The following is a 6,388-nucleotide window of genomic DNA, read 5'->3' on the forward strand; positions in this document are numbered from 1 at the left end:
CTCGATGGTCGTACATCTAAACAATATGATATAAATGCAGAAGTACCCCAGGGGTCTATCCTTGGGCCTTTATTATTCCTGATATTCATAAATGACCTTCCTGATAAAATTGTTTCGGAGATGGGTATATTTGCTGATGACACAACTCTCTACAACAAGGCATGAAGGGAAAACAAATGAACACATATCTAAGGAAATGGCAGAAATACTAGAGGATGACCTCCAATCTGTAGTGGAATGGGGACAAAAATGGATGGTCAGATTCAATGCTGCCAAGACTAAGCTTGTTTCCTTCAATAACTACAAGAAACCTTCTCTGCCACCAATAACAATGGCCAAGAACACATTACCTGAAATTACTTCTTTTAAACTCCTTGGCTTAATGTTTACATGAACTGGAATAGATACATTGAAAGTATGAACTGGAATAAATACATTGAGAGCATTGCCAAGGCTGCTGCAAAGAAGGTGGGCTCTCTCTACTGTGCTAGAAAATTACTTATGCCTGAAAGTATCCTGTACCTCTATAAGGCCATCATTCGCCCATGTATGGAGTACTGTTGTCACATTTGGGCTGGTGCATCTGCTGCTTGTCTCTCACTCCTGAACAGGGTTCAAAAAAGAGTTGCCAACCTGATAGGTCCTGAACTGTCATCTAGGCTTCAGCCTCAGTCCCATCCACGAAATGTTGCATCCCTCTGCCTGTTCTACAAATGCTTTTAATGGTGAATGCTCTGATGAACTACAAGCACTTGTACCTGACGTGAATACTCCCAACAAACTTGATAAGCAACTAAGTCCCACCCCTTTAGAGTAGAGATCCCTGGGTGTAAGAAAGCTTTTTACTCCAATAGTTTCTTACCCAGAACTGCAAGTCTTTGGAACTCCCTTCCAGGATTCTGCTTTCCCAACTGTACTGATATGCAGAAGTTCAAGTGATTGCACTTACCACAGTAGCACTTTACATCTGACCACTACCATAGTACAACCTTGTTTCAAATTTGACCACTATCACTGTACAACCTTGTTTCAAACAGTAGCCCCTTACGTTTCAAATCTATGACAATATCACCTATCGCAGTAGCCTCTTGTATATTAAATCTAACACCTGCCATAGTACAAACATGTTTCAAACAAGCATCTTGCTGCTATTCTCCCTTCATAGTGCCCCCACAAATTATGTCCCTGATAGTAGCCCCCTACTTCATAGTGGCACTGTCTTGTTTGGGGTGAAAATTGAATTTAAAAAAAAAAAAAAATGGTTATTTGACCCCAAATAATGAGTCTTTTTTTTTTTTTTTTTAAATTCTTAGATATTATACATCCGAGGTTTCACTAATTAAAAACTGTCAAGTTTGTAGGTGTTTGTTGTGTATTTCTCAAGTTTTAGCTGGAAGTACAAAGCATATATTTTCCCTTTTATATAATAGTTATCTGGTGGCGGTGGGGATGTAAATATCATCTAGGATCACATCTGCTGATGAGACGATCACGAAAGTGTCCCCACATATCATTGAACAATACTAAAACAAAGAAATCAGAGCTTAATTATTTTCCCTCTAAAACAAAAGAAACTAATTGTTAAAAGCAATAGGTATGTCGTCATTAAGTTTTAAAATGTACTTGTCAGTGAATTAAAAATATTTCGGATCAATTACGTTAACACACCGGCCTTTCACCAGATCACCGAAGTTAAGCAATGATGAGCTTGCCCAGTACCACATGAGTGACCATTTGAGAAGCGTAGACACGGTATGTACCACGTCGAGTTGTAGAAACTTCCAGGTTGGTATCTAGAGAAGTACCCCTGAATCAAGATCGAAAGCAACAGGAAACTACCGTCTTTACTTGTCTTCCCAAGATTACCATGGCTCTACAATTTGGAGAGCTGTTGTCATCGATGCTGTTAAAACAGCAGAGACACTGCATGCATGCAGGTTTTAAGGACCTTAAAAATAAGGATGAAAGTGACGAATTTGGGTCTACATTGATTCTTCAAGTTGATCTGTGCATGCTATAAAAAAAGTGAATAAACTTGTTGAATTGAGACCTGAATAAATCGCTTTCATCCTTGCTTATTTCTGGTGTCCTTAGAACCTAATTGATCCAATATTTTAGTTGGCCTCCTTGTGCAGGTCAATATCTTTACAAAGAGGCCAATTGAAATATGCATACAAAAATTTAAATGTAATGCGAACAAGCGTCTTGTTACTCAACTCCCTACCCAAGTTGCCTCTCTATAAATCTTGTTCACATACTCTCAACTACCGAGCTAGAAAACTTTTCATACCTGCCGATATCCTATATCTCTATAAAGCCACCCATTTGTCCATGTGCAGCATATTGTTGCAACATCTGGACTGCTGCATTAACGACTAACTTCTCCATCTTGGACAGAATGCAAAAAAGAGTTTCTAACCTAATAGAGCCTACACTATCTGTAAAGTTCCAGCCCCTGTCCCATCACCACAGTGTTGCATCCTTGTGCTTGTTTCACAAGTCCTTCCACAGAATGTGCTCTGATGAACTTGCAGTACTTGTACCCTCTCAACGAGAATGCCCTAACCTATCCAGACCACTCGCCTTTGGAATTCCCTCCCTCTTCCCCTGACCATGCCAACATACAAAAATTTAAATGTAATGTGAACAAGCATCCTACTCATGTTGCATCTCTGGTTCCTATCACGGTAATGTTTTCACTTTAAATATGGTCCTCATCACATTAGATACTTACATTTTAAATCTGGCCCCTATCACAGTCGCCCCTTACATTTCAAATCTAGTAGCACTTTACATCTGACAATTACCATAATACAACCGTGTTTAAAATTTGACCCCTATCACAGTAGCCCCTTACGTTTCAAATCTAGCCCCTACCACAGTAGCCTCTTGCATCTTGAATCTAGTCACTACCAGAGTACAACCATGTTTCAAATCTGACCCATATCACAGTAGCCCCTTAGGTTTCAAATTCAACCCCTATCACAGTAGCCCCTTACGTCTTAAATCTGGCCACTATCACAGTACAACCTTGTTTCAAATCTGGTCCCTATCGCAGTAGCCCCTTCCATTTTAAACCTGGCCCCTATCACAGTAGTCCTGTATGCTTCAATAGGTGAACAAAAGTAAAAAAAACAAAAAAAACTCATAACTGGTCTGTGTGCATCCACTGCAGATGCCGTATTTATGCACTCATTGTCTTCATCTGATTCAACAGATGAAGACGAGTGCACAAACACGACCTCTGCAGTGAATGCACACAGACACCCGTTATGTTGAACCCGCACCCTGTCAAGTCACCAATAATTGTTGATAGAAAGACCATTGAGGAAGTTGAAAGCTACATCTACTTAGGAAAGAAAATTATGAAAGATGGAGATCTCCTCCCTGAGATAAAGAGAAAGGATAGCATTGGGATGCGCAGCTTTTGGGAAAGTGAGTAATGAGAAGTTGAAAAGCAAATATGTTAATCAAAGGGAAGATCTTCAATGAATATGTACGACCTGTGATGATCTACGGTAGTGAAACATGAGCCCTGATGTCTTGCCAAAGTGAAATCTTGGCAGTGGCACAAAGGAAGATGGAGAGGATATTGTTGGGCATCACTCTACAAAACAGAAAGACAAACATCTGGATCCGCCAACAAACAAGAGTTATTGACATCAATACTGCCATCAAAACATCCAAACAAAGATGGGCAGGGCACGTAGCCAGACAACATAACAGATGGTCCATCAAGACAACAGAATGGACACCTTGTGAACATGAGGCCAAAGGGAAGACCAAGAATGAGATGGAAAGACGACCTGATACAACACATAGGTCCCACATGGCAGCAGATAACTCAGAACAGAGATAGATGGCTAAAGTCCAGGGAAGGGTTCCTCATTGACTGATAAAATCCTTCGTCACAATGATACCCATTTTCTTCTACCTAACCAGACCCGTGCATGCCACTGACCCCTTATTTACTGCTGCAATATTTTTGGCGTAATATTTTCTATAAAACAAATATTTAGACAATTATATTTATAGCCAGGTGTGATAAGAATGAACCAATCAAATCATTGTATAAAATATACTGAATCTCTTTGAATTTTTCAGTCATAGCATTTGGTATGAGCATTACTTTTGGAAAATATCAAGTGGGTCATAATTACAGCATGGAAGCTTGTCTTCAAGATGACATTGTTATTTCAAAGACGTCAGCCATTTCTTGAGTCATTCTTCTCTTAGCTAAATATTTCTCTAATTGCAAGCCTCATGCTCCTCGTTGGAAAACTTCTTTGCTTCTAAGATATTTAAGCTAGTTCTAATATTATATATGCAATTATTTTTATATACCTAGATATTAGTGTTTCATGCTTATGCGATCATCAGTGCAAGTGATGATAGTCAACACTGGATGAAGGATTCAAACTCTACAAATAAGCTACCTTTAGCTACATTAGCAAGGAACATATCTCATGGCCACGAAATTAAAGGAAATTTTAACATTAATGAAGCTTAATGTTTAATACAAATGATCTTAGGGTGATCAACAGGAAGTTACGATCTTGCACACAAGGCCAGCTGACCGACTTTTTCTATTTCCCCAGACAGTGCTCAATTTTGTGCAGTGAGTGTGTGTGTGTGTGTGTGTGTGTGTGTGTGTGTGTGTGCGGGCAAATAAACGAATCTTTGTTCATTTCAATTTTCCCTGTGCATTTTGCAAAAAAAATATATTGTCAGCAACGGCACAATTTCAAATATGCCTACACACTTTTCTCAAACAACAAAAGTAAAATAACATTTTTGGCGGACGTAGTTGAAAGCACATCACATGACACAAGCAACCAATGAGAAAATTAACAAAATAACCTTTTAATGATTTTCCAAAAGCCAAAATATCAGCAGAAGCGGTCGTGCTCTGGAGCCAGCCAAAAATGTATAAAACAGCCGTCTACGGAGCCATTTCAGCTTTTTCTCCCTCTCAGCTCACTTCGAGACACAACGAGAACATGGTTCTCTTGTTCACAACATCGTCACCGCCAATACTGCAAACACCACGCGAACACTAAGCAAATGACTTGTGCACACATTCATTCTGCACATCTTCTAAAGTAATAACAACAAATCACTTTCTTCACGATGACTTTCCTCGTGGACTCTTTGAGTAAGGCGAACTTCGCCAGATAAACACAAATTTTAAATTCATTTTATTACTTTCACACAGGACTTCAACCTTCAAAACTCATTAATTCCACGAAGGACTTTCACCTAACATTTTTAATTACAATGACTTTGAAAGAACTTTCATTGATTGGACCTTTGTGTAGTCACTTTATTGTTTATGTTAAAAAATAAATGCGGTGCATTTTAAATCAGAAAGAGGTGTCGTTTAGTTTCATACTTTTTTTTTTTTTTTTAATTTTGTTTGGGGCGAGGAAATTTAATTTCTCTTAAACTTCTGACCTCCACTACAACTTTAAGAATTATTTTTATTTCTTAAAGATAGGGTCATTTAGAGTAGACCTGGCTAGCAATCACAACAAACCACATATTAAAAAAGAGATTAATATTTTAAAGATGTCTCTCCATTTCTAGGGTAATCCCTCTTCTATTAGCTAAACATTTCTCTCACTGCAGAACTGTCGTCTGAATAGATTGCAACTATGCACCTAACTAAACATGCAGCATTGCGCATATTTATAATAGGTTGGTTGGTTGTTTTTGTTTTACGGCATATCAACCCTTTTCGGATTATTTAAAGCCGAATCCAAAGATTTTGAAGAAAAATTTTTTAAATAGAATATATTTGTTGTTTTCACGTCAGTTTCTATTTAACCCATAGTTGGGACCCTAACAAGTACTACCACTCCGGGTCAGAGTGGATCTGGGAGCAATGGTAATTAAAGGGTGGCTCCACACTCCCCAAAGCCCACAAGCTGGGGCCTCACCACTGGATATAGTTTAAGGTCATATCCAGGACCCCCATTGAGGGACTTTTACCCTCTGCAGGGGGGGGGGGCAGTCGGCGTATTCTAATGCCCCACCGACAGGGCGAGTTTATAATAGGAGAATACAACAAAGAATTTTACACTGGTTTACCACCTGGAGACTTACCTTTATAATGTTACTTTTTAGGGTTTATTGAGTTTGTTTCAGACGTAATCGAGTCTGCTGCGAATGAATATCAAATTTATGAATTTCGCTGATGAGAATTGTTTACAATATTCTGATGTTTATCCTAATAGTTTTCTCTCGCTGCCATTTTCTTTCAACTTTCGTTCATGACAGTAAAAGATCATTGTATTAAAAATGTATTGCAGTCTCCAAAAATTATATTTTTAAAATGTTCTTTTTTATTAAATGTTTTCATATTTTTTTTTCTTTCAGTCAAATAGTG

Source organism: Euprymna scolopes, chromosome 40, assembly GCF_053919585.1.
Source record: "Euprymna scolopes isolate OS-2025 chromosome 40, ASM5391958v1, whole genome shotgun sequence".
NCBI lineage: Eukaryota > Metazoa > Mollusca > Cephalopoda > Sepiida > Sepiolidae > Euprymna > Euprymna scolopes.